General features: G+C 43.9%; 1 protein-coding gene across 2 annotated transcripts in view; it reads right to left on the bottom strand.

Annotated features, from left to right (window-relative positions):
• TRMT9B (tRNA methyltransferase 9B (putative)) overlaps nucleotides 1-11027 on the bottom strand; it is a 60274-nt gene extending 49247 nt beyond the window's left edge. The window contains exon 1 of one of the 2 annotated variants that reach the window (XM_032413500.1): nucleotides 10721-11027. The gene's annotated coding sequence lies outside the window, so the exon portion shown is untranslated. Of the gene's footprint in view, nucleotides 1-10053; nucleotides 10463-10720 lie in introns of those variants that run through there. The other variant, XM_032413499.1, reaches the window with a different exon arrangement.
• Nucleotides 11028-14042: the final 3015 nt, after the last annotated feature.

The raw sequence follows: 14042 nt of genomic DNA, 5'->3' as shown, positions 1-14042 counted from the left end.
ATGTTTCTGCTGGGAAGAAAGGGCAGAACCGCTCTCATTTATTCCCTTCATTGACTTGGAGCCATGTTCCCTGCACTCAACATGCCACCCCCCGGATCCCTGCAGGTAACATTTTCTCCATCTTCTACACTAGCACCAAGTGAAGGGTGTCTTCATTTTTTAAGACACATTTTATGTAATTTTTAACTAACATCTTGCATTGTTGTAGAACATTGGTTAAAACTGATGAACCAATATTGATATATGATTCTTAACAAATGTCCATAGTTTATATTAGGGCTCACTCTTTGTATTGTACTGTTCTGTGGGTTTTGCCAAATACAAGATGTCTCGTGTCCATAATCACAGTATCATTCAGAATAGTTTCACTGCCCTGGAAGTCTCCTGTCCTCCATAATTGATCTTCCCTTCCCCACCCCCTGCCAAAAATCCCTGGCCATCACTGGCCTTTTTACTGTCTCGGTCCAGACTCATATACTACTCTTTCCAGAATGTCCTATATTTGGAATTATACAATATTTTGCCTTTTCAGACTGGTTTCTTTTACTGAGCAATATTTATTCAAGATTCCTTCATGTCTTTTCATGGCTTAATAGATATTTTCATCATTCAATATCATTCTATTGTATGGATATACCACAGATTATCTATTCACCTACTGAAGGACATGTTGGTTATTTGCAATCTGGGGGTGTTTACATTATAACATGTGTGTGCAGGTTTTCATGTGGACTCGCCTGTTAGTATTTCAGTCCTTACTGATACAGGTGCAATCTGGTGAGAACAGACTTGTGGGCACTGCTCATTCTGGAAAGCTGTAAGATAGTCACTTTGGGTCCATTTTTCTCAAAGCTCCTTAGTACCTGCTGGGCTCTTGGCTACCATTTCTGATTGGCAGATTAACCCCTGCAGATGTATTTTTTGAAGCTTGGCTCTTACTGATAACCAAAAGTTTGTCAAGTTCCCTCAAGGCTGCAGTTACAGATGAATTGGTTTCTTTATTGACTCCAGAGAGGGCTGACATCTGCCACAGAGACTTCTGAGAGGGACATATGGCACTTCCTTGTTTGTTCCCGACATGTCAACATTACTTTCCAGGTCTATAGACCCCCGGTGGAAATGAAAGTGCTTAAAATTTCAGATGAAGAGTTATACTTTGATGCTCCCATTTCCATGAAGGGATTATCAAAGCTGAGATCAGACGTACCAATGTTCTTGACATTGACTTTCTCATATCTACTTCTACGGCCAAAAGAAGAACATTTTTCTCAGTATCTGGAAGGTCCACATTCCCCTGTAGCCTGTCTCCTTTCTTCTCAGCTTCCAAACCAACAAATGGCAGTTGGTTCTGCGGCCTGTTTCCAGGAAGTTCATGGTCCCCTGTGTTACAAAGATGTTCTAGGTCACGTGGAGCCTCCTGTTATTCAGACTCATGCTGTTGATTTCCTGGTTCCTTATGCTGCTGAAGGCCATCCACTTGACTCAGATTCTGATGTTCTAAATGCCAGCCCTTTTCACTTAGAAACATCCGTGGTCAATGCATCATGGTAGCAGAGACAGAAAAACTAGCTTCCTTTCTTGTGTGCAGATGGAATTTGAACCCCTGGGTGTTTTTTCAGCAGATTATCTGTAACAACGGATTTTTCTGATAAATTCTGTAGAGGCATCACTGGACTCCAGTCTGACAGAGTACTGTACTGAAGAAGTATGACCAGAAAGATCCTGTAAAGGAAAAGAATGTTCTTTTTCCCTCCATTTTTAATTTCTTCACTTAAAAATCAATATTGTGGGTATACGCCCAAAAGAATGGCAAGGAAGGGCTCACAGAGATGTTTGCACACCCACGCTCATAGCAGTATTATTCACACTAGCCAAAGGTGGAAGCAACTCAAGTGTCCATCTACAAATGAATAAACAAAATTTGGAAATACATACAGTGGAAAAATGGAAAAATATTCATCATTAAAAAGAAAGGAAACTCTGATACAAGCTACAGCATGGATAAAACCTGAGAACATTATGCTAAGTGAAATAAGCCAGTCACAAAAGGACAGATTGTTTATTACTCCACTAATGTAACATACCTACAGTAGGCAAATTCAGACACAGGAAGTAAAATGGTGGTTGCCAGGAGTGAAGGGGAGAGGTGAACGGGGACTTACTGTTTAATAGGTTCAGTTTCCGCAAGGCAAGACGATAAAAATTCTGGAGATGAATGATAGTTGCGCAACAATATGAATATACTTAATGCTACTGAACTATACACTTCAAATGGTTTAAATCTAAGTTTTATGTTATGAATATACTTACTGTAATTTTTAAGAAATCAATATTGCAGTTAATGCAATAATGTTATACAACCAGCATCTTCATCTTGGGTGACCATAAATCCTGGTTTGTTGGCCTTGGTCCCCATTTCTGCTTCTTTTCCCAGGGCAATCATTAATAGTGCCCCTTTCACTCTTAGAAGTGTCCCAGATTGAACAACACATCATCTAGTCACCCTAGATCTGTTTCATAATTGCATAAATCATTGCATTGACATTTTCATTTGCAGATGTCTTAACATTCCAAATGTGCCTGCATTTTCTCAAGTACTCTAATTATAAATTCAATGTCCTATAGAACGTTAAGGGTTCTGATCTTTTTTTAAAAAACTTAAAACGACACCCATTTATTAGCTCATAGTTCTGTAGGTCCGAGGTTTGGAACAACACAGCTGAATTTCTTGCTCAGGATATGACAGAGCTGAAATCAAGATAGTGGCCAGGCTGAACTGTCATCCAGGGGCTCTGGGGAAAAATCTACTTCCAAACCTATTTTGGGAATTGAATTCAATTTCTTGTAGTCATTGGATGGAAGTCCCTGATAGGACTGAGGTCCCCCTTTCCTTGCTGCCACCCTTAACATTTTCTAAAGCTAACAGACTACTTTGTGAATGTTGACTAAAGAACCAAAAGCAGTCCTCTTTTCTTACAAACTCATTATTTCTTTAAACACTAAAACCCTCTAACTTGTGACAAGCTTACTTCAGTATCTGTAGGTTAAAGGGAGAAGATAAAAGGCCCAGTCTGGGACAGTTGACATTTTTTTTTTTTTTTTTTGGCCTCTCTTGGCTGCCTTTTTATTGTTTTGCTGTTGTTAAAAATATCAGTAGATATTCTTAGAAATCAGAAATATGTCTATGTTTCAATTAACTCTGCCTTTCACCTTACCATGAGAAAATGAGAAAACCACTATTCTCCATACTGACTCTAAGAGGACCATTTTACCCACCATAACCCTTTATTACTGTCTCCCCCAGAGTATCAGTCTCTTAAAGGCAGAGGCATCTATCTTTAGCACCCAGCACCAATCCTGGTACAAAAGAGGTTCTTAACAGCCACATCTTGAGTCAGTGACTAACCAATCATTCGATGATGTTCAAATACTAGTCTTGCTTGATTGTCCTCAAATTTTGCTTTAAAAAATAAACCAAAAAAAGCATGTTTTCTCTACCCACCTCCCGCTTCAATTTAGCCCATCAATGATCTAACCAGAGAGTGAGTTCAGATTTGGATGTTCTTCTACTTTTTTTTTTTTAATATTTTATTTATTTGACAGACAGAGACATAGAGAGAGGGAACACAAGCAGGGGGAGTGGGAGAGGGAGAAGCAGGCTTCCCGCTGAGCAGGGAGCCTGATACGGGGCTGGATCCCAGGACCCTGGGATCATGACCTGAGCCGAAGGCAGACGCTTAACAACTGAGCCACCCAGGCACCCCTGGATGTTCTTCTATTTTTAAGAACTACTTTTACTTGGAAAATAGGAAGATTTTGATTTTCAATCCATAAAAGGAGTTGTGTCCTACAACGTAATCTGCAGCTAAGCTCCATATAGCCGAAGATAAGAACTCATCCCCCTTATAACCCGGTGGGAGGGAAATCCAGGTTTTTCTCTTGAATGTTTACTCAAATATGAATGAAAGAGAAAAACTGTGGGAAGGGGGAATCAGAGATCCTAATGTGTTACTATAACATGGATTAATACTACTTACTTTCCCATACAATTAATCAAGTCATAGTGTAATATTAGATTCAAACAGTTCCGTCCTGAGAATACAGGGTAAGTGGGGCTTAGGTGGGGGCTCAGGATGGAAGACAGTGGATTTGTCTTGAAGCTGTATTTACAGAGCAAAAGCACTGTGTTTAGTTTGGGTGGCTTGGGGTTGGACAGGCTAAATTCTTGTTGTCACCATTGGACTTGAAAGAACACATTCATATTATAGTGCGGTTTACCCCAGGCAGCATTTGTAAATCTGCATTTAAATGCTTTCATCACCTACCAGAGAAGATATCTGAATGGAATATTGCCTTTTGAGACATAAAAATCAATTAAAAATAGATATGTATCATAGACTGACCAATTCACTAAGTTACTCCATTTGTTTCAGTTACTCTGCTCTCATTTTCTAGATCCAAATATCAGAGGCAAACATAAAATTACTTCGTTCAATAATCAAGATTTGTTCCTAGATGCGCTAATGGAATTTCTGACTGCCGATAAACAATAATTTATTACTTAGCGATAGTAGAGATTCAATCATATTTACTTTAATGGTTTGCAAAAACAGAATCTGACAAGCACCAGGGTATGAAATAAGTGATTAGAGTCAATACTCTTATTTTAATCTCCAATTAACAGGTCATTTCTATCTTTGTAATCCTTAAAAAAAAAAAAGAAAAAAAGCACCATTCAAGTTATAGGTTAAAGAAAGGTTCGGTAGAAACACAGATACATAGATAATTCATCTAATGAAAGACCCAGCCTGCCAGGAGCTATTTCTCTTATCAGACACGGCATTCTTCCTTTGTACTGCTATGCATTAACCGTAGGCTATCTGGGACTTTGGTGGGGAGAATTTTTTTAGAAATCAATTCTCCCGGTATTTGACTTTGATTACTAAACCGAAAGAAAGGAAAATTATTTCACTTTCAAACAGAACCACGTGCAGAGGCAGGCGCTTGGTAATTTTTAGCTATTTATTTGCTTGATGCTTTTTCCAGCAATTTCGACTGTAATGACTATAATATCCATCTGTTTGAAATGGAAATTGGTTAAGCCACTGGATCCTTTTTGGATTCTTACAATAGATCATCTACCTGCTTTGAATGAAATGTGCTAGCTAAGGCTCTGAGGAAATAACGTTTTAGATATATGTAAGACGTTTTAGATATATGCTAGCTAAGGCTCTGAGGAAATAATGTTTTAGATATATGCAACGTTTTAGATATATGTCACTCCGCGTTCGTGTTCATTCCCGTCTCCTACAAGGGTGCATTCTTCCGGGAGGCTGGGAAGGGGTAAACTACATTTCCCAGAGTTCCGTGCAGTTAGGGTTCTGGGCACATATCGGGTTGCTAGTTTGTTTTTGTTGTTGGTAGTTGTGTTCAGTCACTGGCTTCCCGGGTGGAGTGTAGCAGCTTCTCTCGTCACTGTGCTCTTGATTGTCAGCAGTTCCGGTGGTGGCCCTGATTCCCAGACCCCACACGGTGGCAATGATGGCAGCAGCCCCCCGGGGGGCCCAGTTCAGCAGTGCTGCCTGGGTGTCACCCCTAGAGCTCAGCCTGGATCCTCGTCTCTCCTTTCAGTGGCAACCTTTCCTTCCAGCCTTCTTGTGAGTACCTAACTCCCATGTGAAACCCCGGTCGGCTTCCAGTAGCTAGGATAGTTTCTATTATCTGCAGCCTCCCTGGTCCAGGGAAGAAGGCAGAGATGAGGACACTCAGTGCACAAGGCAGCAGGTCTGCCTGGGGAGAACTGCAAGAAGGAAAAAGTTTGTGTCCATCTGACACCTACAGTTAACCATGAAGAACAGGAAGAAGGTCAAGGGCCATACGATCCAGAACTACCCAAATGAGGTCAACACTGTGGGGCCTGAGGTTAAAGCCAGAGCATAATTATAAAGGCTGAGAAATAATTATGGGGGCCCCTAGAGAGAGAAAAAAAAAAACATTAAGGAAAAAATGACAAAGAGGGGAGAGAAGAAGGAAAAAGAAGGGAACAGGGAATAAGAGCGAATAAAACCATGCATATGGTGGAGAGAATCAGATGCCAAATTCTTCACTGAGCTTGCCTGGATGGTGCTGGGGAGCAATGCCCCAAGGAGGCATGCTGCTCCCTGCCGCCACCCGGAGGCCCATGTCACAGCTTCTCAGAGCTAGGCTCAGGCTTCTCACATCCAGACTCAGGAGGCCTTTCCACGGGTGAAATGCAAGCGCGTCAGTCCCGACAGCTCTTGAATAGATATATAGATTCAAACTGGATCAATATACCTATTTGTATATTTCCAGTTCTCCTGTATACATATATAGGACAAATAAGTTTGTATTTATGTATATAGGATGGCGGGAAATATGTAAAATACGTATATTAAACACAAAATCTGTTAGATTTTTTAAAAAGGAAATTAATCCCAATGGTTTTAAAGTCGGACACAGTAATGCAAAGAGCTGACGAACTAGTCAATTAGGTTTAGGTTCTGATCAGCTTAAAAAAATGACTGTAAATATTCTTTTGATAATTCAATAGAGTAGTCTGAAAGCCTAAGGTAAGAGGTTTACACAAAACAATTAAGAGTTCTACTGAGACTGTAATCCTTGATAGAAAAGAAAATGTGTCTCACAGCAGAGGCCTACTGTTCCAGCCTCATTCACAACATTGCCCCTTCGTCAAAGATACCTGTGCTCTCCTGGGCCCGCCCCTACAGTACCTGAGCGTGCAGAGTCCCCCTACAGTACCTGAGCGTGCAGAGTCCCCCTACGGTACCTGAGCGCGCAGAGTCCCCCTACAGTATACCTACACGTGCGGAGTCTCTGCAGGGGCTGTTCCTTACATATTAAAGGCTCTTCCTTCCCCCAAGAAAGGACCTTCCTTCACAACCCCAACATCCTGCCGGAAGCAAGCATTCCTGACATCCCTCCCATCCTAGGTCAAATTCCCTGTTTCTGCCCTTGACATTTTCCCTGCCTCGCACTGAGCGCAAGTGTAATTACAGGTTTACGTATGTCTTACCAGCAGACCTGTGCTCCACGGGAGGTTAGGTCTGAGTCTCTTGCTCTTGCATTCTGAAGGCTTAGCGTGGAGCCTTAGGTGCCCAGGCAATGCTGAACGAGTGAAAAGCTGAGGGAACGTTATTGCTGCCTCATCCCCAAAGTCCAAGTACCCCACTGCAAAATACGTAACTACCCCTCGGGAAACTAGGATTATTATCATTTTATGAGGGCCATACTTCTAATGGCATTAACAGAAACGAGCCAATGACATGTTTAAATTCTATTTCAGAATTTCACTTGGTCATCTCTCCCTCCCCTTAACTATCTCATCATTATTTCCAAAAACCACCACAGGTAACTTCTTTAACCCTAGATAAGCCAAAGGCCTGTCTCAGGTGCAGGACATGCAGATTTGACGGTGCACCTCTAGCTCCCAGAGCACGCGAACTCCTAGGAGTCCAGTGTATACCACAGTGTATACTATGAGAGCATACTAAGTATACCAGGACAGGAGAATTGACCGGAATATTCAGTGCCACGGTCAATTACACAGCAACCCCTCCAGCGCCCCCAGGAGACGACATTGAACTCAACACATTTCTCCTTGTAAGACTGCTCACAATGTGCTGACTGCATACTCAGGATTATATACAAATTATTTTATTTGCTTCTCACAGCCACGTCGGGAAGTCTCATGATGGCCATTTCACAGATGAGGAAATGGCTCAGAGATGGGATTCACTCCAGGGGATCCAATGCAGACTTTAAATTCCTTCTTGAGTGGTTACAAGTTTGCCTGGATGGGAAGTAAATACCCAAAGTGAATGATGTCAACTCCTTCTGGATACCTCTCAGCTAGGGGCTCTATGCTACGTATTCTCTTATGACATCAAGAGAAGAAGAAAATCACAAAAGCTGAAGGACATGCAGTTGGCCATTTAGCACCGCGATGCTGGCAGACCTTCCAGGGACCAAACTATACCAGAATCAGGCTCCATTTTTATTCCTTCAGTCTGTTCTTATTTTTTTTTTTTTTTTAAGATTGATTGATTGGTTGATTGATTGATTTAGAGAGACTGTGAGTCAGGGGAGGGGCAGAGGGAGAGAATGTTCAAGCGGACTCCCTGCTGGGTGTGGAGCCCTATCCGGGGCTCGATCTCATAACCTTGAGATCATGACCTGAACGGAAACTAGGAGTCGGCAGCTTACCCGACTGAGCCACCCATGTGCCCCCAGTCTGTTCTTAAATAAACCCCCAGCATCTTAATACTTTCATGCCAGTCTTCTCAGAGCACTTCCTCATTTACATACAAGTAGAAAGGTAAGATTGCCCAGACCAGTGCTCACAGCCTCATCTCAACAATGCATTATATACACCAAGAGCTAAATCACAATGAGAGCTTGACTCAATTCCTATTTAAAATACACAGTAGGACATCACCATGCAGTAAACACAAAGACTTAGTTGCATGTTTTTCTCAACATTAAGGTCCTGTATATGCCCAAACGGGCTGGTCCTTTGCGCCTTCTTCAAAGCAGTGATAGAGCCTTCATCATAATGTGTTTCAAACTTTGGATACTAGTTCTCTAAAGGTGCATAAGAATTATTTACAGTGACATGCCTATAAGTATTCACATGCCCACCTGCCAGAAATACTATAAGCATTAATACCTTCTTTAGAGTCCTCTGAATCCCCAGTAAGATTTGGCTTTAGAAAACCCACATAAACATAGACCTAAGATTTACTGGGAAAGCACCTCGGCCTCTCCCACTTGCAAACAGAATTAACCATGCATAGTATGTTCAATTTCATATCCTGCCGGTAAGTAAAATTTTATTAAAACCTTGAACTGCCTTGGTGATTTGGATATATTAAAACACACACACACACAAAAGGACAAATTATTTCCGAAGAACATCACTACAGCAATTGAACCTTTCTAGAGATAGACTTTCTTTTGAATTAAAAGAAGAGCCTATGGAGAGCTCCCTTCTCAAGTCTGACCAAACGCATTAATAAAGCAGTAGCCTCTGGAGCGGATTCCTTAGTGAGGAGATGCTTTCCAACTTGTCAAGGGTCCCCTTTAGAAGAAGTTATCTGCACTCAGTGGCCATCAGGGAGTCATTTTCATTCCTCGTAAATGATCCTCCCCTCTGAGCTCCTCTAAAGATCCTTCACCAGCATTGGAGAGTCCTTTACACTGCATTTTCCGTCAGGCATCAAGGACAGAAAAACCTACAGTCCTCCCTTCTCTAAACTTCAGACCAAATTAACCATTCATTAGCCGGTAATGTCAAGGATTCTATAGGCTAATGAGTCACGTGACTGATACTACATTTAACCACTGGAAGGCGTTAAATGCCAATTGTTGCCTGTAATACTGCTAATAACCTAAACCTCAAAACGATATAGATACTTTCTAGCTCTTTGCCCACACGAAATGTTCAATATACATTTAAAATTCATGCATACCAACCGATATAAAGCTTTGCACGCGGATGTTTACAGCCTTACCCTCTTTCTACATAAAGCGTTTGTCTGCTTACGATACTTACCACAAAGAACTCAGGTAATACCATGAGATACACCTACGGCAAATATTACGCAAATCCTACCGTCTCGTTTTGAAATTCCTTCTTAAACTGGTATTTTTGTCGTCAGCTTTGGCTATTGCAGTAAGTTCTTTCAGATCACCTAAAAAATATTCTGACAAACTTTCTGGTTTTAAGTTCTTAGTTCACTGCCTCCTGCTAGTTAAAAATCAGTTCCCAGTGGTAGCTTCTAAAGGGAGAGATACACGTGTATTCCATGAAAATACAAATTCATTTTCACCTTTAAGACACTAAACATGTCCCCTGCAGCTCTTGAGTTCTGATTTACCCGGTGTTAACATCTGAAGCACCTCCCGCAATCCCCTACGGCGAGGCAGGCTCGCCCGTTCAGATCACGTCTAAGTTTTCAAGGTAAACAGGTCACTCTCGGCGACTGGAAGGACAGAGGAAGAGCACGAACTCACCTAGGCGGTCAGACCCCGGGCGCGGGGACCCGAGCGCGCGAAGCGACCTGTCGCGCCCCCTCCTCCCGGTGTGCTGGGGGAAGGCGGGCGCAGGACCGGCAGAACTAGGGTGGCAAAGAGGCTCGCCGCCGCTCCCCTCTGCAGACCATTGTCAGCACCACGGTCGCCGGCGCTTTCCGCACGGTATGGGGGCGGGAGACTCTACGGAACCGAATAGTTGCAAGGCTCTCCCGGAGCCGGGGGAGAGAAAGCCGCTTTTGCATCAGAGCCGGGGGCCGTACCTGGTGCAACTTCCACCCCTTGACCTATTTTAGAGTGCGAGAGCGAAAGCAATCGCGAAAAACAGACGGAGCGCGCGCGGGGGAGCGGGGCGCCGGGACGCGCGTGCCCGAGCGGGAGAAGTTACGGCGAGGGCGCCGGAGGCCTCCCGGGCCGCGGCTCGGCGGGCAGACCTCGGGGCCGGCCCCCTCCGCCCGCTCCTCCCGCCGCGGCCCGGGGCCAGGTGTCGCCCGCCCTCCTCCGCGCGCGCTCCGCGCGGGAAGCGCCGTTCCCGGGGCTCAGGGGCCTTCGGGCGGGCGGCGCGACAGCAGCTGGGTGACCGCCGGCGGCCCCGGGCGCGCGATTCCCCGCCCCCACCGCCATCCCCGCCTCCCCGACCCGCCCTCACCTCTCCGGAGGCGGCGCTTGGGCTCCGGCAGTCAGGGGCTCGAGGCCCGCGGCGCCTCCAGGCCCGGAGGGCTGACGGCCTCAGAGGGGCGGCGGGCGCGGCGCGGAGCGGGGAGAGTGTCGCCTCCCCGGCCCGGTGCCCTGGGAACGCCCCGCCCGAACGTGCTCGGGAAGTGAGGCTCTGCGGCTCGCGCCCGGCCTGGGGATGGGGGTGACCTTCCTGCCTTCTTCCCAGGCTCTTCTCATGCGTCTTTCCCGGCGTGGCCCGTCCTGTGTGGGAGAGGACACCGCTGGGGCGAGTGCACCTGGCCGGCCGGGAGCACAGCAACGCAGTACCTGGGGTGACAACAACGTGACGCTTTAGCGCGTCTTTTCTCGCTGGATTCTTGCAACCCCCTACTTCCACGGGGATGAGCCCCCTGGGTTTATGGGATAATCGAAAATCAAAGGGATTAAGTCCAAGGTGCCAATGCCAGAGTTTCCAGGTCTTTTCACTGAAACAGGGTGCTTAACCTGTTAAGAGTTTTGCAAAACTAGCCCCCATCAAAATAGCATCTATCAGAAGGAGGGATGGAACTTAGGTTAGAAGTTTGTGCTAAAATCGGACACATTGCCTCCCCGCCCCCCCCCCCCCACCCACCCTCTTGCTTCTGTAACAATAGGGTTTAACTACTTTCTGCCAGGTCCTTAGCGTGATAATCATCAACCCCTATTGTAGACAACTCACTAATCATCAGAGGCCTGTGTACTTTAAAAAAAAATGCACGTGCCCAGTAATTGCTCTGTTGCCCTGTGTGTATGAATTTGATGTTCCTGATGCCAAGCAGGAGGGAGGGAACTTCATGTTGAGCTGTTTTCCAGGCGTGGTTTTTTGTGGGGACCCTACTATAGGGCTCGCATAGACACTGGTGTATTTAAGATGCTACTAGGAAGGCGGGTGAAGATCAGCATACATAGTTTGTGATTCTGAAATAATTTGCTAGCGCAACAGTATATTGGGGTAGGGAAGGGAACCTTTGCTTGGGCATCTTTATCACCATGCCCAGGATAATCAAATTGACATTTCCTTTTTCTATGGAACTCTGCCTTTTGCATTTAAAAGGGGAAACAAAAAATCATGAGCCTGATTTTACATGTTCTTCTTGAGCTGGTTGCCAGCCCACTGAAGTGCCACTGCTCATTTTTCTTTCTATTCAATGGAGCTACAAATGCAGTCTGTCCTTGGGTGCAAGATATATACTGGATACTGTGATGTTCCTTGCCATTTTCTAACAGTGTAGCAGGCAACAAGGTGTACCTCAATTAGTGTAGTGACTTGCACATAATAGATGCCTAATAAATATTTGTCAAGTGAATGGGGTCTCAACAGACTGTGATAAATACAAAAGTGGGCTGTTTTAAATTCTTCAGGAAAGCATGAGGGAAATCAGTTATAGGTGATGTGGTCAGGGAAGGCATCCTGGAAGTGGTGACAGGTGCAGGATCTTGATACGGAGAATCGGCGAAGGAATGGAAGTAAGAAAGTCTGTTTACTATGTTTTTGAGATATGGCAGAGACAGAGGTTCTTAACATTTTGTAGGTGCATATAAAAATCTGAGAGAAGCTTTGGAACTCTCCTATATAAAAAGCAAATGTAAAAAGATTTGCATACATTTTCTGGGATTTCACGGACTGGCTTAAAGCAGATCTGTGGAATCCCTAGAGGTCTGTAGACTTGAGTTACCATTTCCTTGTTTGGAGGCAGGGAGGAAAATAGAAGAGATTATTCTGTTTGAGGCCATCATAGGAGGCATTTCCATGGCCACCAACAGCATTTGGGTACTGACTAGGGAAGTAGAAAGAGAAGTGTGCTATAAAGGAAATTTGTACAATAGAGAAGTATGGCACTCCCTCTCTTGAAGCTAGGACATAGCATTTGTATTCTTTTTGTACCTGAGAATTTCACTTTCATCTCTCAGCAAAAAGATAAATGAAAATATGACTGTCAAACACTGGCAATTGCCGATGCTGGGTGGGTACACGGAGGGGGAGGATGGGCAGGGTATTGCATTATCTCATTTGTGATGTTGGACATTTTTCATGAAAAAAATTTTAATTAATTTTTACTGTCCAGTAGACATAACCAATTCTCTGACATTTCTTAATTTGGCTTGTTAAAATAGAAATTTTGGGGCGCCTGGGTGGCTCAGTTGGTTAAGCGACTGCCTTCGGCTCAGGTCATGATCCTGGAGTCCTGGGATCAAGTCCCGCATCGGGCTCCCTGCTCAGCAAGGAGTCTGCTTCTCCCTCTAACCCTCCCCCCTCTCATGCTATCTCATTCTCTCTCTCTCAAATAAATAAAATCTTTTAAAAAATAAAATAAAATAGAAATTTTGTATTAACAATTTTTTTAAAGAAATAATACAAGCATGCCAGTGGTGCCAAACATAAGATTCCCGTAGTCTCACCTTATCCACATTTTCACTTTCCGTGGTCTCAGTTACCTGGCCATCAATTAGTCCAGAAGCAGGTGCTCCTCCTTCTGACGCATCAGAACATCAGTGGTCACCTGACCATGCTTCAGGGCGCTGGGGTCATTCCGCACACCTCCTTACCTCTCCTCGCCATTTTATCATCTCACATCATCATCATAAGAAGGGTGAGTGCTGAACAATCAAATATCTTGAGAGACAGACACTACTTTCACATAACTTCTATTACAGTATAGTGTTATAATTGTTCCAATCTCTTACTGTGCCCAACTCATAAATTAAACTTTACCAGAGGCACGTGTATATAAGAAAAAATATAGTATACGTAGGGTTCTGTACTATCCTCAGTTTCAGGCATCCACTGGGGGTCTTGGAAGGTATCCCCTGTTGAGAAGGGGGATGCCTGTATTATTAATAAGTAGAGTCTATATAGAAAGCAGGTATTCTCTTTTTTTTATTTCATTTTATTTTATTTTATTATGTTATGTTAATCACCATACATTATCTCATTAGTTTTTGATGTAGTGTTCCATGATTCATTGTTTGCGTATAACACCCAGTGCTCCATGCAGAACGTGCCCTCTTTAATACCCATCACCAGGCTAATCCATCCCCCCATCCCCTCCCCTCTAAAACCCTCAGTTTGTTTTTCAGAGTCTATAGTCTCTCATGGTTCGTCTCCCCCTCTGATTCCCCCCACTTCATTTTTCCCTTCCTACTATCTTCTTCTTCTTTTTTTTTTTAAATATATATATAGATTATTTGTTTCAGAGGTACAGGTCTGTGATTCATCAGTCTTACACAATTCACAGCGCTCACCAAAGCACATACCCTCCCCAATGTCTATCACC

The sequence above is a fragment of the Phoca vitulina genome, unplaced genomic scaffold (genome assembly GCF_004348235.1).
Source record: "Phoca vitulina isolate PV1807 unplaced genomic scaffold, GSC_HSeal_1.0 scaffold15, whole genome shotgun sequence".
Taxonomy (NCBI): domain Eukaryota; kingdom Metazoa; phylum Chordata; class Mammalia; order Carnivora; family Phocidae; genus Phoca; species Phoca vitulina.
This window is presented reverse-complemented; position numbering and strand designations above follow the sequence as displayed.